An 18,276-nucleotide genomic window follows, 5' to 3' on the forward strand; every position below is an offset into this window, starting at 1 on the left:
GCATACGTGTTGCTCATCCGCAGTTTGCATGGCTGGTAGGCAGGGCTGCGCCTGAGGAAACGTGTATTTAATCATAGCCAGTGCTTGCCATTCTGCATCCCCAGCCCCTGTTCCATTGGCCGTGGGCAACACTCCATTTTGTCTCCTCTGGGCGGCTGGCAGCTTGGAGCCACTGGCAGGTGAGAGCTGCTTCTGGAAGCCCAGCAATCTGCATAGTGGATTCAGCTGCAGTGAAGACCCTTCACACCCCCAGCAGAGAGCCAGGAGTTTTGGGAGGAGTCCGAGATTTCCCCGTAAGCACCCTTACAGAAAGTGACCGGCTTCCCACAACGTGGGGAGATTGTGGGGGAGACTGTGGCAGCCCTCTGCTTCACCAGTCTCTGCCCACCCAGCCCACAGAGCAAGGAGAAGGGGCTGCAGGAGGGCGGGGCAGGGGGACAGCTCTAATCAGACCTCAAGAGACAGCAACCGAACAGGCCCAGGAGAAGTACACCTAACAAGGGAGGGAAGTTGTGAAGGAAAGTAGGAAACGGATTCATCAATAACTAAGCTATCCAAGGAGGACATTAGGACTTCTGTTTTTTAACAGCTATAAGGATGCCACATTGCCTGAGAGTTTCCCCATCAAGTCCTACTCATCCCCAAATCCAACCCCTTGCCCTCGGTATTGCCAGTTCTTAAGGACTTCATTTTTTTGCTCAGGCATCAATAAACCGTACAAGGTGTGTTCTGAGTCTTATCTTAGTCCTTAAGCCTTACCTGAGGGCGACTGCTCAGGAGTCAGCTCTCTCTGGGCGGGGTATGTCTGTCACCTCTGTCAGGTTACGAGCTCTGTCTCTCAGCCTGTGGAGGGGAGGGATGCCCAGTGGGTGACAGTTAGCCAGGTCCCAGCCCATAGCTGCCAAGGGCCCTGGGCATCTAGGAGCAATTGTAAGGGGTCCTTGAAGCCACATTCCCACCAAATATTGTCTAAAGCAACACATCTAATATGGTAGCCACCAGCCACGTGTGGCTGTCGAGCACTGGACACGTGGCCACTGCGATACGCTGAAAGAATAAGATACCTGACAGACTTTGAAGATTTCATATGAAAAAAAGAATGTGAACTATCCCGTTAGTAATTTTTTTGTATTGATTACATGTTGCACTGATAATATTCCGTTGGGTTAAATATGATACAGTATTAAAATGATCCTTGCCTATTATATTTATTGTGGTAAAACATACACAACATAAAACGTACCATCTTAACCTTTTTTGTTTGGTGGGGGGAAGTAATTAAGGTTTTATTAATTTATTTGATGGAGGTACTGGGGATTGACCCCAGAACCGCGTGCATGTTAAGCATGTCCTCCCACCCCTGAGCTATACCCCGCCCCCAATCTTAACCATATTTGAGTGTAAAGGCCAGCAGTGCTAAGGACTTTCACGCTGTTGTGCAGCCATCACCACCACCTGTCTCCAGAACTTTTTTATCATCCCAAACAGAAACTCTGTACCACTAAACAGTAACTCCCCAATCTGCCTCCCCCAGGCCCTGATAACCACCACTCTACTTTCTGTTTCTATGAATCTGACTCCTCTAGGGACCTCGTATGAGCGGAATCACCCATGATTTGTCTTTTGTGTTTCACTCAGCGTACACTCATGAGCGTCATCCATGTTGTAGCCTGTATCAGGATTTCCTCCCTTTTTCGGGCTGAATCATACTCCATTGTGTGTGTATGTGATGTTTTGTTGTCCATTCATTTGTCTGGGGGCACCTGGATTGCTTCCAGCTTTGGGCTCTTGTGAGTAATACTGCTCTGAGCATGGTGTCCAAGTATTCTTCGAGACCCTGCTTCCAGCTCCCAGAAGTGGGATTGCTGGGTCATACGGTAACTTTTTAATTTAAAAAAAAAACCACCATACTGTTTTCCAAAGCAGCTGCACCATTTTACATTCCCACCAGCAACGTGTAAGACTTCTAATTTCTCCAGCTCCTCGCCAACACTTGTTATTTCTTTCATTTTTTAATAGTCATCCCAGTGGTTGTGAGGTGGTTTCTCATTCTCTACTGATTCGTGATGCTGAGCATCTTCTCATGTGTTTTTTGGCCATTTCTCTATCTTCTATAGAGAATCATCTGTTTGCTTTTACTTTTTTAAACGTGTCTCCTATAAAATTTAAAGTTACACACATGACTCCTATTTTATTTCCCCTGGGTAGCAACAGTCTAAAATGAATCAAGGCACAACTGCCATCACACAGGAATGTTCCGACACTGAAAGGAGCCCTGATGGCTAAACGCATGATCTCCGAGTTCTTCCAGTGATAACGTTCTATGCTCTCTCTCGCTCGCTCGCTCTCTCTCTCTGCCCTAAGAACTTAAACTAGAGCTTTCATTGCAAAGAAGATGTCAAGAGTCCTTCCCTCTATGGTGAGGAGGCCCCTACATACCAACCTGGAAGATCCAAAGATCCAGGGGTCCTCTGGCCCCCATGGAGTGGGCAGTCCCTGCGATTGGGGGCGTCTTGACCAAGGCTTGGTACTGTGTTTCAAACTGAGAGGAAAGTCGTCCATGGCTAAAAATTCAGCTGGTGACATTCTGCACCATCTGAGGAGGGACGCCGAGGCCTGGGGATAGAAAAGGTGGTCTCCGTGGACACCTCAATACTACTGGTCCCTTCTGATGACAGAGACTAACCCTGTTCCGAGCGAGGGGACTGGGTGCCATCAGAATCTAGTCCCTTGGTCTTCGGGGTGGAGATGCAAGTTCGTTGCACTGGAATGAATGCATTGACTGTGGCAGCCAGCCCACCCACAGAGGACGCTCCCACCCACCCCTGGGCATCATAAATTCCATCTGGGAGAAGAAGACAGCTATCCCTTCCATCACTGAGCAGTAGTAAGAAGGGGCTCCAAAATCCTGCTGCTTTTCATAAATGTCCCTGTGTTCTCTGAGGAAATAGCTTTGCTGGTCCAGATTTCCTTCCCTTTATCTTCCTAAAAAATCTCGCACAGCCATGGCCCCGCCCACCAGGGACGGGTTGAGCCCACAAATGCTGTGGCCTGTGACTTAATTTAAAAGGAAGAAAAAAGAAAACATTTTGTGGGAAAAGCAGGAACTACGGTGAGGCCTCTTATTTCTTCTTTTTAGAGGCATAAGCTTCAAGCGTGTCTGCCATGGACGAGAGTAGTTAATGTGGTTTTAAAGGAAAATAAGAGCAGTATTTTGATGCCAGATAAGAAAGCAGAGACTGGGCAAGAATTAAGAATCAGATGAAAACAGTAGAACCCAGTCACCTACTGTGAAAAGATAATGTAAAGAATGATACTAAATAGAAGATATTTGAACATATTGGAGGAAAATGCTGTATTAATATAAGGCTTTATAGTTTATACATAAATGTAGCTTATAAAAATTTGCTTTGCTATCTAGAGTCATATAAATACAGGGAGACTGATTCCTCAGTAATAATGGCAAATCAGACCTTGATAATTTCTTTTATATCTAAAGCTTTTAAACCCCATCATCCCTGTAATATAGTCATCTAATCTCTCTTAGGTCAGTTTCCTCATCCGAAGAATTGATTAGAGGTATAAATTTCCCTGTATGATTTTGGGGGTTGTTGAAAGGATTGAATGAAATACTAGAGGTCTGAACACTTTAGAAAGTTAAGAATACTGCGAAGGGCAGGGCGCTGTAGCTCAGGGGTAGAGCACGTGCTTAGTGTGCACGAGGTCCTGGGCTCGGTCCCTAGCACCTCCAGTAATTAAAAAACAGAATACCATAAAGATAATTATTATAAAAGTAAGTACAGTTAATTATACTAGACTTCCTATCAGGGAACTGAGAAATATTGATTTTCGTAGAAAGAAATGAAGAACTATACTGGCCACGTGAAAGACAGAAAAAACAGGATTTCCCACCCAATCCACTGATGTGAATCATCTTTTCAGGAGGCCTATAGGGAAGCTGTGGTGTAATACACACCATACAGTTCATATTTAATGTACAAAACTTTTTCTTTGAAGTAAGCTGGATGAGGATGGGAGAGAGTTAACCAAACAAAACTGAAAACAGTACTGTAACCTCTGCTATTATATGAAGAAGGTTTCCTACTAGTGGTAGCCAAGTTCCCAGAGATTGAAAAAAAAAAGTGTGTGTGTGTGCATGTCTGGGTGTGCATGTGTGTGACTATGTATGTGTGTGCATGTGTGTATATGTGTGTGCATGCCTGTGTGTACATGTGTTTGTGTATGTATGTGTGTATGTGTGCACATGTCTGTGTGCATGAGCATGATTATGTATGTGCGTATATGTGTGTACGTGTGTGTACATGTGTATGGATGTGTGTGTATGGGTGCGTGCATGTGTTTGTGTGTGCATATGTGTGTATATATGTGTGCATGTCTGTGTGTGCTCGTGTTAGTGTATGCGTTTGTGCGTGTGTGTATATGTGTGTGCTTGTGTTTGATTGTGTGTGTGTGTATGTGTTTAGCTTCACAACCACAGTACTCTCGGGTACTGCTCACGTTTTGCCATCCTTCCTTCCAAAAATGGAGAAAGCATCACCTGGAGCAGCACGGGTCTCAGAAACCTTGGGGTTCTGTCTCCAGTTCTTTCTGAGTAATTACACCAAAGCGTAGCTGAGGGCCCTTGAACCCCCTCCCCCAACAGCCATGGCAGCTCGGGCCCCAAGCAGGTGTGGCAGTGACACAGGTGGTTTGTTTTTCAGGGTCAGATTGGCACATTTCTAGCCTGGGGCTCTGGGTAAATGTTTAGATTTCATTTTCAGTCATACGGTGTTCAGCTCCTCGGTGCCCAAGGCAGGCCCTGAACCCTGCCTCCTACATCCGCTGTCTCCTCTCCCAGCCTGGGGGAAGGCAGGAGGGGAGAGGAGAAAAGAGGGAGGGAGGAGAGAGTAGAGAAGTGAGGCGGGGAAGGGAGGAGGATGGGGACGGGGGGGGGGGGGGGAGGCAGGAGTGAGGGGTGGATGTTTTGCAACGTTTCCAACTCTCGCCAAGAACCACTTTCAGGCACATCAAATTCCTCTCCTTCCCTCTCCTGGGCTCGCCCAGCCCAGCACTGGGAACCAGCCTTGTTTACACAGCTCATTACGCCCTCTTTGCAGTTGCTATAGCAACCACCAGGGGTCAGTTTATAGAAGGAGAGGAAGTTCACTTTTGGGGAGTTAGCTTTCCAGCTCCTGTGCGGAGCACAGCTGAAAACAAAAGACCAGACACCCAGGGAGGAAACACATTGAAAAGTTTCCTACGAGCAGAAGCATCATTTAGAGCCTAAACTGCACTCAGTGATGTCACGTTGCTTCCTTGCTGAAAGAACTGTTCTAGAACAGCTGATGGGCAAGCAGAGGCCTTATCATTACATCTTCCCGACCTGCCTCTCCTGCCCTCCATCACCCCTCTGCCTTGCTCTCACGGCCTGCAGGCAGTCGTTAGGAGTTAAGATAATAAGAGCAGCTGCCAGGGCTCATTTAAAGTGATAACTTCATTAAGGTAATGCATTCACTGAGGATCAGAAAGATCTTTACAAACTGTTATTACTCCTTCTTTCTCATGGGGAAGGAGGCAGCAGGCCCCAGAACAGCGTGCCCATCTGAGGTCCAAGCCAAACAAAACGGAGCCCCTCCACCAGAAGAGAGCATGCTGGGAATCTCCCAGGAGGTCAGGATGCCCATCCAGGGAAACCTTACCAGCTCTAACCGGGCTAGCCAACCTGATATAGCAAATTAAAAAGTACAGGATGCCCAATTAAATTTGATTTTCAGATAAACAATGAGTGGATTCTTATAACTCTATCCCACGCCATCTCTGGGACATGCACGGAGTAGGCTGAACTTAACTCTACTCCTCCTCACTACCACCAACTCCAAAAAAAGCACAACAGATGTGTTTTCTCTCTTCAGCAGGTCCTGTGCCAGATCACGGTTTCGGATGATCTGACTCTTGGACTATCTTGCTGATCGTGAGAAAATGAAAGGGAGTTATTTACATGTATGCAAATAGCAAACCAGAGGCAAGTCAACCCACGGACAGGCAGGAGAGTCTCCTGATCTTCCCTCAGATCCAAACACCAGCACAAGGGCCTGGACGGCCAAAGAGAAAAGGCCCGGCGCTGGTCCTTGCGCGGCACTGCACCCACTTCCTCACGACGGGTAGAAGTCAGCTTTCTGAAGAGTAATGATTTTTATTTCTTTGACAGGAAAAACATTTTTAACACATTTTTTCCCCCAGGAATAAATAACATTGGCTTTCCCAACACTGGGAAAGTGTGCGTGGAGAAGACGCCCCGTGGAGACAGCGCTGTCTCTGTCCGTCTGGCTCCCTGTGGGTCCGACACCTGGGCCCCCATGTCCGTGGGGAGAAGATGACACCGGCTGTACCGACGTCACCCTCCACCCACCATGCCTTTGGCTAAGGTTTTCCTTCTTTGTCACCCATGGAAGTTGTGCTGACTTTTGCAGAACTTCTGGAAAACCTAGACCACTCACTGCAACGCTGTAACCTGTGGTAGCTCTACCTCTGTTTTGACCCTAAATTCATGAACCTAACACTTAGGGCAAATAAGCTGAGAAGCATAAACGGACAGGAAAACAAGGCAAATAGTGGCAATGGCACGTTCTGCGAGGCCCCCGCCAAGTCAGACTGCGAGGTTCCCACAGCTCAGATCCAAAGCACGTAATTAGAGGGCGCCTGTCAAGATAAGCATCGTGTACAACACAAATGTCCTCACCTGCTACTGATGCTGGAAGTCTCAGCACATTTTGGCCGAAACCACAAAAAAAGCTGATGCTTCAAGTGAATCCTCATTTTGTCTCTCCTTCCAAATTTGCTCTCTCCTTCTCTCTCTTCCCAGAGAATCTGTGGACAGCCTGTGACTTAGCTTCCCCACGGGCAAAATGCACAGACAGGGTCAGTATGAAGTGCTCCTTGTCTAACTAAAGGGCTGTTGTGAGAATCTCTGTAAATCACACTGGGCTCTGCGGGCAGAAGGCAGGAAGGCAGAAATGTGATTATTTGTGCTATTCACTTTTTAAACAAGCAACTTGACGTAAGAGTTGAAATCAGTTCGATTTAGTTTTGTTCAAAGCACATTGAAAGGACTTAATTTTTGAAAGCCTATTTTCATTTATTTAAGAAAAAAAAGAGTTCTTTACTTTTTTTCCCCTTAATCGTTTGTTAATAAACCCTACATTTGAAGCTCAAGCTGTCAGACGGTGTCTCTTTAACACTGTTCAACAGCTGTTAAATGGGATAATCACCTGTTTATCCTCCTGTCACTAATTCAAATGCTAATTGCACTCTAGACACTGGCTTATTCTCCCGCTCAAGCCAGACCAGGTGCGCAGCGCTCTGAAAGATGCTACAGTGATCACGGGCCCCCTCTATTCCCTTGCAGAGGCACAGAAGAAACAGGGGAACACAAACACACACGCACACAAAAGGACGAACGCGTTGCTTATAACTGTGAAAAACCAGAAACTGCTTAAATGTCGAATCACAGTGAAATAAGTCAACCACGGAATGTAGCGTTATATAATTGTTAAGGGATGCTTATGAATATGGTTAGATAATGTGTTAAAAAAAAAACCTACCTATTTATGCTGAGTAAAGAGAGTACTATGCAAAACTGCTGTATAATAACAAATATGGGGGGTTGCACAGAAAAAGACAAAGAATATATAATAGTCTTGGAACTATAATCAATCGCTACCCAGAGGACTAACAGCCAGGACAATCCTAGGGGCTGGGAACACTTGAGTTCCTGTTTTCACGGAGCTTACATTTTGGAGAAGACAGACAAAACCCAGGTAAAGAAACCAACAGACAAGATATATTCATAGAGTGATGTCCCAGGAAGAGGTCAAAGAATTACGAGGTAGAGGGGTCAGAGGTCTGCTTTCACGTGGGCAGTGAGAGAGGAGATCTCTGAGGCCACCCACACCATGAGAAGCCCCAGTTACAGTCCCAGGAGTGGGGTGGGCTCGGTGGGGTCACAGCCAAGGAACGGCAGCAGGTCAGAGCAAGGCAGGGAGCGGGAGGCTGGAGAGACGGGCAGGAGCCAGGTCAGGCTGAGGGAAGGACACGGTGGGAAGAGAGAGACCAGGCAGTAGCTCCTGCTGCAGGGACCCAGCTGTGAGAGGTGGGCATGGACTGGAGTGGCGGCTGTGCACACGGGAGGGGCAAATGGACTCAGGAATGCACTGAAGGGGGAGCTGTGCTCAGCTGACAATGAACCTGGTTCAGGGTGGGGCAGGGCAGGGGCAGAGATACTGAAGGAAAAGAGAAGACTCTCATGACTCCCAGATTTTTGGGCCTCAACAACTGTGGGGCCACTTAGCTGAGAATGACGAGTTGAGGCACAGGCTTGTACTGGAAGACTGAGTTGTATTTTGGTCATTTTACAGTTGACATGCCTCCCCACAAGGATGCCAAGGAAGTAGTCAAGTAGCTCTCAGGTGGGAGACATTCATTTGGGGGTTATTTGTTGAACACTGATGGTATTTCAAGCAATGGGACTGGATGGCATGCTCGAGAGGGTGATCATGGAAAGACATCCGAGACTGAGAGCTGGAGCTTGGGCTCAGGAGGAGGAGGCAGAAAAGAGATGGCCAGTGAGTGAGAAGGAAGGCTCGAGGCAGGTATGGTGGCCAGAACCAAGAGAAAAATTATTGTTCTAAGGAAGAGTAAATGATCCACTGTATCTAATGCCACCGAAAGTTTGAGAATTAATAAAGAGAGGTCACCTCTGTTTGGGAAGAACAGGAAGTGAGGCGGTCTGTGGACCACAGACAACACTTGACGTTCCCTGGGAAGTGGAGCAGAGAAATGAGGTAGAGCTGGACAGGAAGGAGGCTGTTTTAGGGAATGATTTTAGAGCTCGTTTGAGTACTGAGAAGAGTGATCTAGTCGGAAAGGATAAAAGAGATGGTAGAGGGAAGAGAAAGGCCAACAGAGAGAGGTTACTGAAGAGCAGGAGGGGTGGCAACTGGAGAAGGAGGGTTTGACCTTCGATGGGAGCAGGGAACATTATCCACTGTAACAGGGGAGAAGACAGGGAGAACCAGTAGAGAGGCCGGTTGAACAGGAGATTTGGAGGAAACAGCGTAAGGGGGTTCCATTCTGATTGGCTCAGTTTTCTCGATGCATCACACGATGAGGTCATCATCTTCGGCTCTGCCCCCGTGGCAGACATCGACAGGTAAATGAATGAGGGTGGCTGTGTTCCAACAACACTTTTCATTATGGACACAAATGTTGAATTTGATATAATTTTTGTTTATGAAATATTCTTCCTCTTGATTTTTTTCCCAACCATTTCAAAATGGAAAAACCATTCTTGCTTCACTGGCCATACAAAAGCAGGAGTGGGCCCTGTGTGGCCCGCGGGCCACGGCCCCTGTGTTAGAGGGAAGGGCCGGGTGGACTGCTGTGACATTCTGGAAGCAGGGCACTGCTCTTAGCGCGAGGTGGAGGGGCCATGGGGGTGTGTAGCCCCTCAGCTGCAGGAGGAACATTTGGGGCTTCTTCTTAATCTCCTGCCAGCTGACAGTTATATCTTCTTTCAACTTGTATTTTCCACCTTTTCTTTTAAAAGCGGGTGCTAATTCTAGCATTAAAAAGGCCTGCGTGACTTCAGCAGAGAGAAACAATGACTCCTCTTGTGCTGCAGACCCCCCGCGCCTCCTGCTGACGCAGGTGTCCAATAGAACTGAAGTCCCACAGAGGTTTCCAGTACCTGCTCTGTGACCTTGGCTGTCTTCTGGAGCTGAAGGCCATTCCCGTCATCACTCTGAGACTTCAAGATGGTTATTTTATCGTAATTTCGGATTAAGCAAATTTATGGGTATATTTCATTAATTAAATTGAAAATACTTAAGTGGTAAAACTCTCGAATATTTTATCATGCCCTTAGTTTTTTTTTTAAACTACTTAAATTATTTTTTCACAGTTTTGTCTCTTCATATGTAAGAATATGAAAAGTGATTTAAATAAATGGATGAAACCTTGAACTACAGATTTGTTCAGAGAGAAAATCCTGGAGAATGTCATTTCCTTTAAGAATAAAGGAGTGAGAACAATGAACAAAACTTTGTGTTACTTGACACTGATAGCAATTAAGCTGGAAAAGTGGAGCTGATGACTATTTGGAAGACTGGGTTAACTATTTAGTGTCCCCATGCAAAGAGACTGTACTTCTAGACCATTCACATAGGCTTCCTCAAGGCAAATACTTCATTTACCTGCAAAATGTAAAGGTATCCTCAACCTGGATTAACACACCAGGTTGTAGGATGTTTTCCAAAAGTGTAAAATCGCAATAAAAATTTTCTTCTTAAATCACCAAAAAAGAAAAAAAAAAAAGAATAAAGGAGTTGATGATGACAATATATTTAATTATTGGACCAAAATGAATTTAACATAATGTCCATCTACAAGCAATCAGAAGAATCCTAGAAGAATGGTTTAAATAGTAATTTTATTTTTTAACTACTGTAAGCTCTAGTTTTTTTCCTAAAGATAGAATGTTTGTATTTTTTCAGACACATTTCTATGCTTTACTTTCTTTCTAGCCACTAATGGTTTATAAAATTAATTATTTCAAGGATGGCACAGTATTTTTAAAATTTTCTTGAACATTGATGCATCTGGGTGTTACTTCTGGCAGGAAGCTGGACATCTGCCTACAGGGTGTGGGTTTCAATCAAGTACCCCCTGCACGCCTGCCAGGATTTGTGGCTTTGCCAAGGGCTAAAGAGTCCTCACTGGGACCGGAATTAAGACCAGGAAGACTTCATGCTCCTGGACGAGGCAATCAGAGGCAGGGTTAAACGCACAGACCATCTCGGTGTCGCTTCTGGTCGTTGTGCTTGCCAGCTGTGTGACCTGGGCCAGCTGCTTCCCTTTCCGAGCAGAGAAGTGAGGCAGAGCGGGTTTCATCCCAACAGCAGGGAATGGTTACCCCTAACACTTGGGGGTGCTGGTGGATTAAATGAGATAATGTATGAAAAGCTCCCAGATGGTGCCTGGGAGATGGGAAAATTCTCACCAAACGTTGGGACTCTGGCCTCATCCCTGAGCCACGTGTCGTCCAAGTTCTCATACCCTCTGTCCGTGGAGGGGAGAGACGAGGCAGAGCGCTTGGCACACAGACAGCATCCAATAAGCATCTGGAGGCCGATGAGTCCATTAACTGGCTAATTAATTAATATACCCCAGGACTTTCCATAAAAGAACAGCACAATCACAGCGCTTCATTTCTGCAGACGTTTGACAGCCTCTCCAGTGAATGAGTCACGTCTGGAAGACCACATATTGCACAAGGAGGAATCGGAGCTAAACAGGGGTTATGAACTGTGAAGAAGGATGTTTCTCTCTTCATCTTCCACCAATTTGTTCTGTCATCCAACCTGCTTCCCACCAGTGCCCCAGACCTGATTTACTGGCGGCCCACTGCAGTCTCTTAAAAGGGCTCCCACCACCAGCCTCCCAGTCTCCTACCTCACCTACCCCCACCCCCACCCCCCAGGGTGCTAGATGCCTTACATCAGGCAAAGAGTTCAAAAGCTTGCCAATCAGGGTCTCCCTCAAAATTCTGAACTGAGAGGTGCAGACACAGCTGACGGGGGTGGTGAAACCCTACAGCTGACAGAGGTGGTGGTGGCCTTACCGCACCACGATCACAAGGCGCACACGCAGGAAGCAGGTTGAGAGAGATGAGAGCAGGTGTGTGAGGAAGAGCAGAGAGGAGGGGCCGTGTGGCTCCTAAGAGAGAGATGGAGAAACAGCCGGCCCGTGTTCAGAGTCGGTCACGTGGTGGCACTGGTTCCGGTACCCTAGGCGGTCACAGCTGCTGAGGGCCCTCTGCTTCGGCCGCCGACATAATCTGTGACACTGCTGGTCGGGTCAGCAGGGCTGCCCATGCTCCGTAGTGTGACGTGAGTATCCTCTTCAGCGTCACCTGGCCCGCGCGAGGCCTCGCCGCCGTGAACCACCTGAGGGGCACTGTGACGCAGCAAGACGGGGGAGCGCAGTTAACCCTTCAGATACTCAGTCTCAACTCATCCACACTGAGTCACTACGCACTAACATCTGACTCCTAAGGTGCTCGAGAAAATGCCGCTGGAATTCGAGCTTCTGAACAGTCCCTTACTTGGGTGTGCTATTGCTCACGCACAGCTGAAATGCAGTGTATCCTTACCGTCTTGGTGTCGGTCTGTCACAGCTCCAACCTGGATCGTGGTGGCCACCCCCTTTTCCTGACTTGTTTTCTCAGTGTGTGTTCATTTCTCAATCTGTCCAAGTCTTAAAAATGACTTATTTATTCAGAGAAGTTATTTCTCTGAGTTATAATAATAAAAAATGAGTTATTTATTTCATGTGCTATGTGCCAGAAACAAAATGACTTTCTATGATATTTAGCCTAGAAGAGGGTTTTTAAAAATATATAAATGTAAATCCATCTACAAAAAAGTCCAAGCACAAATTCTGTCCAGTTCTAAGTTTGTCTAGAAGAGAAAAAGCAGCCCTGCTCTCAGAATTTGGACACCCGTGTCCACAGTGGCGTCATCATGATAGTCTGACGGCGGAAGTAACGCAGGTGTCCGTGGATGGGTGAGTGGACAAACAAATGTGTCAATGTGTCGTCTACAGACAATGGAATATTATGAAGCCTCAAAAGGAGGAAACTCTGACACGAAAGGACACTTTATGATTCCACTTAGATGAGGTACCCAGGGTAGTCACATTTGCAGAGACAGAATGTGGAATGGTGGTGGCCAGGGGCCAAGGGGGTGGGGGGCGGGGAGTTCGTGTTTCCTGGGGACAGAGCTTCAGTTTGAGATGATAAAACCAGTTGTGGAGAGGCAGGGTGGTGCTGGCTCTACAGTGATACCAATGCACTCCATGCCACCGAACTGTGCACTGAAAAATGAGTAAAACGGTAGATTTTATGTAGTGCATATTTTAACAGACACACACGAGTAACTGCACCAGAAGGCGGAAGCATTAGGGGAGGGGAGATCCTGCAAAGCCCTCTTCCACCTGCCCAGACATGTCTTTATGGTGAGAGATTTTTTAATTTAAGTTGACCTGAACAAACGGGACTCAGGTAAGAAGAGACCATTTAGGGGAGGGACAGGACCTCCTGTTTTCTTCTCTGGGCACAGAATACCAGCCAAGGAGAGCCACGGTCAAGTGAGAAGCCAAACAGGGTCAATTCATGCTGTTCCTTGAACTTAATATTCCTCTCCCTCAAACTCCTCCCCACTTCCGTGTGCGCACGGGGTGATCGGATCTCCACCCCAGGTCTGTGCTGGTGTCGCTGCCAGGACTCAGGACAGAGCTTCCTCCTCCCCCTTGGAGGGCGCTCCCCACCTGGCAAGGTGTGATGAAAGGGGTTTGGTGTGAGATGTGTGGAGTGAAATCCGGCTCATTTGCACGTGAATTTTCATCAAATGGAGAGCTTTCATCAGAGTGAGTTTGAATGTTGCAACTGAAAGGTTAAAAGGCTTTACAAGCATTTCTCAACAGACAATTTAAAACTCCACTTAAAAGTCTTACTCATTGTCGCTGCCATTACTTAAAAATATCTTTGGGTTGCTCTTTACTGTTACCAGACATGTGTAATATCTCCAAATATATACTATTGCTAAATGTACATGCTTCTTTTGGAGCCCAAAGTCTCCAGGTTTTACAGCCTTTTGGTGCTTCTTTTTCTTTAATAATCAAATAAACACACCTCAGCCATCATCTCCCTGCACAGAGAGCAGCGCCCTCCCAGTATTTAGGATCCGGGGAAGATTCACACTATCCAGGCGTCGGAGTGCAAGAAGGAACCCAACATGGGCCATCAGACCTCTTGCTCCTGCAAATCACGGCCAATTTCCTGTCACTGGGTCCAGGCCTCTTACCAGACTGCTGGGGTCCCCATCTCTCTCAGGTACCGGTGTCCAAGACCTTCTCTCCCTGGAGGCCCCAACCCCTTATCTCCAGGGCTGCCGAGGGAAAGCCAGAATTCTTATTTCACTGTTATGTTTTCATCAGTTGACTTTGAGCTTTGCTCCAATGGCACCTTCTCAATGAAGTCTGCAATGGCCACGCTGCATAAGGTTGCAACCCATCGAACTCCCCTCCCACCTTCTTACCCTGCTGTCTTAGACTGCCTACCTGGGACAAGGCTCTGAGATGGAGCGGGGTTCTAGGACAGCGCTCAGGGAACACCCTCTGTGAGGAAGTGGAAGGGCAGGATGAGGCAGACAGAGAAGCTGGCCCCCACCGTGGCTGCCACCGAGGCCTCAGCCAGGCCTATAAGGAGCTCTAGGGCCGGGATGGCCCTCCGGGTACCCACGTGGAAGGAGGGGCTGGGCCTCTGCATCCCCAGGTCAGCCAGAGATTTGTCATGAGCTGCGCCCTGGGAGAGACACAGCCCAGAGGCCAAGGGCCATTCCCGATGAGAGCTGCCCTGTGAGCCCTCAGCAGCCCATCATTCCGGCAGCTGGGGGATGCGTGTGCTTTGGTCCAGAGGAGGGGTCCAGGCGGAGTGCCCACCGTGCCTGCACGACTTTCTCTTTCTCGCATGGCACCCATCCCCTGCTACCACACCATGATACACGGGAATATCCTTTATTGCTGCTGGTGCTTACTGACTGTCCCAGCTCCCCCTGCCAGCACCTCTGCTCGACTTCCAAGCTACAAGAGAGCAGGGCTCTTAGCCTGCTTTGCTGGGGAAGTAGCGCAAACACCAAGAACAGGGCTTGGCACCGAGTAAGCCCTCCATACGTATTTGTTAACAAATGAAGAGATTCACGTGTCTCAGGTTAAATCCTCAGGTAAGACTCAGAGGGTTTCCCCCACCAGCCGTCACTGTGGGGAGGGGAATGGAAGGTCTTGTTTCCCTCTTTGAAGGGTTTTCCTTCTCCTTCCTATTACATACCAGCGATTTCTGTCCCCTCCAGCGTGACCTTGAACTAGCCACCTGGTCTCTCAGGGGCTCTCCCTCCTTATTTGTAAATGAAATGAACTCCAACTCCTCTTCCTGTTGACTTACTCTAAGAATTTGTTGAGCACCTGCTGTCTGCCTGGCACTTCCCCTGTTATAATGGTAAATATTCCGACCCTAAAATTCTGTGAAGGAAGTACAGCGTTACATACAGTGTGATCCCAATCCTTTGTGCGTAGGTAACTCCAGATCCTGTTCTCAGGAAGAGCTCCGGGAAACGAGCCCAAACGATTTCCAGGAGCAGTTCTAAAACTCACAGAAACACACTGTTTAAAAAGGCTTCTGCTTTTCTAAGTTCCCCCGGCCACAGCTAGTCTGTGTGTCTCTTTATAATCATTTTTCATTCAACTCTGAGTTCCTCTTAGAAAAATAAATGCATCTTATTTGGAGCCCATCAAAGCTTCTGAAATATGACAGCTCTCAGGAAACGTTTGTGGAAATTAACTAAAGAGTCCGTGCACTTCCGGGTTTGAAGTCTTGTCCTTCAGCAGTCTCTTCCCCAGTGAATAAACGTGCCTGGAACAATCAGATTACACCCAGTCACAGCACTAAACGGCAACGAGACAAGACAGAGCTCAGAGTCTCACTTTGTCTGATACAGATGAAAAAAATTTTGGAAATTTCTACATCTGCTTGCAGATGTTCCATCAAATCTGTAAGTACTTTTCTTTAAGTGTTATTACTTAACACTATTACTGTTATTATTATTAAGGTTAAGTAATGCTATTACTTAAAACGAATAATGTGGTAGATACTCAGCCTCATTTGAATTATCACGTTCAGCCCTTGTAACAACCATTATACAACCCATTTTACTGACAAGAAAAGTGAGAAGTGAAGTGGCCTGCCGTAGGCTGCAGCACTTGGTAGAATCTGGATTCATGGCTGGTTCTTTCTCAGTGCAGTGACTGAGCTCTGCTGTATTCTCTCTAACGGACTGCATAATATCCATCTTAAGAAGGGATAAAACACTAATGGTGGGAGGGGACTTACTTAAAGTGCTTTTAAAAGGTAAGGAGGAAAAGCAATATTTTGGTACCTGTGAAGCAATACTACACAGGCAGGTAAGTAATCGAAAATACCAGTGGTGCGGGTAAGGGGAGGGTGGCAGACCAGGAGGAGGCTAGAGTCAGATGAAAATTCCATTCACGGCTGAGCCACACAGTATACTATGATAACGTTTCTTTCCTACACAACCATGTTTTTCCTGAAGCTAATAACCGTCGTCTTTCTTTTGCTTGGTTTTTTTGTACCTGACACTAATTCAGTCCCAAACTCTCAACCATCTAGCTAAGGCTCTCAGTACTCTCAGACTATCAACCTCATCCTGAACTCTTCTGGAGTCTTCTACCAACAAATCAAGACTGACAGCCCTCTATGCCCCTGCGCAGCTGTCTTCCCAGGGTCTCTTCCGCGTTTATCATGAAAATTTCTTCCGTCTTTCTCACGCATCCGTTCCCCCTTTTCCAGCATTCTATGTCTTCTTCTTTCCTGTTTTCCTTCTTTGTTTTGGAGGCACTAATCTTCTAGTAGCCTCTCGAGTAGCATGAGAGGTAAGTGTTTTAAGCATTATTTGTCTAGAAAATGTCTTTTTTTTAACATTTTTTATTGATTTATAATAATTTTACAATGTTGTGTCAAACTCCAGTGTAGAGGACAATTTTTCAGTTATACATGAACATATATATATATTCATTGTCACATTTTTTCCTCTGTGAGCTACCATAAGATCTTGTATATACTTCCCTGTGCTATACAGTATAGTCTTGTTTATCTGTTCTACATTTTGAAAGAAAACGTCTTCATTATTCTCTCCCATGTTTGGTTAAGAGTTTGAGCACAAAACTCCAGGATGGAATTAGTTTCCTCCCGACACCTGAAGGCACTGCTCCACCGTCCCCTGGCTTCAGCAGCACTACTGAAGAGCCTTTGTAACTGCTGTTTCTTTTACATGATCTATTTTTATTTCAATCACTCTGACTCTTTCTCGTGGGCCAATGTTGTATTTTCATTTAATAAATTAATTGGGAAAATCTTATAAACGTGTGGGTTCACACTGCCATCTTAACCTTGAGTTTCCAATCATGTATTTCTAAACCTCAAAACACAGCCAGTGATAAGGTGTAGAGGTTAAGCATTTCAAAGGCAGAATGAGAGCAGGAGGACAGAGTTACTCACATGAGGTGATTGCTACTCTTACAGCAAAGAATGAAAAAAGAGAGACAGCCAGACACCAAAACCTCACGACGCAATGCGTCAGATGGGCTGGCTTTCCCCCATGCTGCCTGCTCCCTCTGCACAGAAGACAGCTCCCAGTGACCTGTTTCACAAGATTCCTCAGGTTTTGTCCAACTGCCCGAAGGTCGGCTTCACTGGGGGGGTGGGGCGCATCACATTGGCAGAATTCTGTCTCTGGACATGTTGGAGTTGCCAGTTTTGTGTTAGTTACTTCATTCTTGGAACATAACGCTACTTCCGCAACCGTGAAAGATCTACCATGGGCTACTGGGTCAACTAGATTGCCTTGATCCCAGGGTCCAGACACACTTGGTCCTAAGCTTAAATCACAGTCCTGCTAGAATAGTCTTGGGCACCCAGGCCTGTGGACATGAATAAGATGGTTCATGGACCCTAACTACAAGATGGAGCAGTCAATACTTAACACTCACCAGAGGGCCGTTCCCTCAACAAATATTTACTTTAGATACGAAGACCCTCTGATATAAAAAGGTACGCAAGGTCATAAAGGGGTCTCCTCAATCACTGTCACCACCATCACCAAACACACACAACTGTCAATGACCCAGGGCCTCATCTCCCGTAGGCCCCTCAGGTAGGTTTCATCCAAACAAAAATCCCTCCGAAAGCACTTTCAGGATGAGCAAGAAGTGACACAGAAGACAGAGAACCATGGGCTGAAGGACTGTGGCTCCACAAGTCGGGTGAAGAAAATGGGTTGGGCTGAGCCCAAAATGACAAGGATCCTAAGACCGTATGAAGGTAAATCTAAGCATCTATCAAGTTCACCCGGCTGGGAAGATAAGAGGGGGTTAGGCTAGTCAGATGCCCCACAGCTGGTCCAGGAAGGATGCTCTGAGGGAGGCCAGGGGAATGGAAACTGCTTGTAAACACCAGATAGAAAAAAGAACCATTAACTCGGGAAGCAGAAAGTAGCCAATGAGAGAAATCCCTTCCCTCTTCCCCCCACTCCAGGCTCTAAAAGTAATTCATCCAATTCTTTTTTCAGGGCTAGCTTTCATGTACACAGA

General features: G+C 46.7%; 1 long non-coding RNA gene across 1 annotated transcript; it reads left to right on the forward strand.

Moving 5' to 3' along the window:
- The first annotated feature begins 14,741 nt into the window (after positions 1 to 14,741).
- Positions 14,742 to 18,047, forward strand: LOC116658180. The gene is made up of 3 exons (XR_004313389.1): positions 14,742 to 14,837; positions 15,187 to 15,662; positions 16,838 to 18,047. It is a non-coding gene; the product is annotated as an uncharacterized LOC116658180 (long non-coding RNA).
- The last annotated feature ends 229 nt before the right edge of the window (positions 18,048 to 18,276 follow it).

Source organism: Camelus ferus, chromosome 20 (genome assembly GCF_009834535.1).
Source record: "Camelus ferus isolate YT-003-E chromosome 20, BCGSAC_Cfer_1.0, whole genome shotgun sequence".
Lineage (NCBI taxonomy): Eukaryota > Metazoa > Chordata > Mammalia > Artiodactyla > Camelidae > Camelus > Camelus ferus.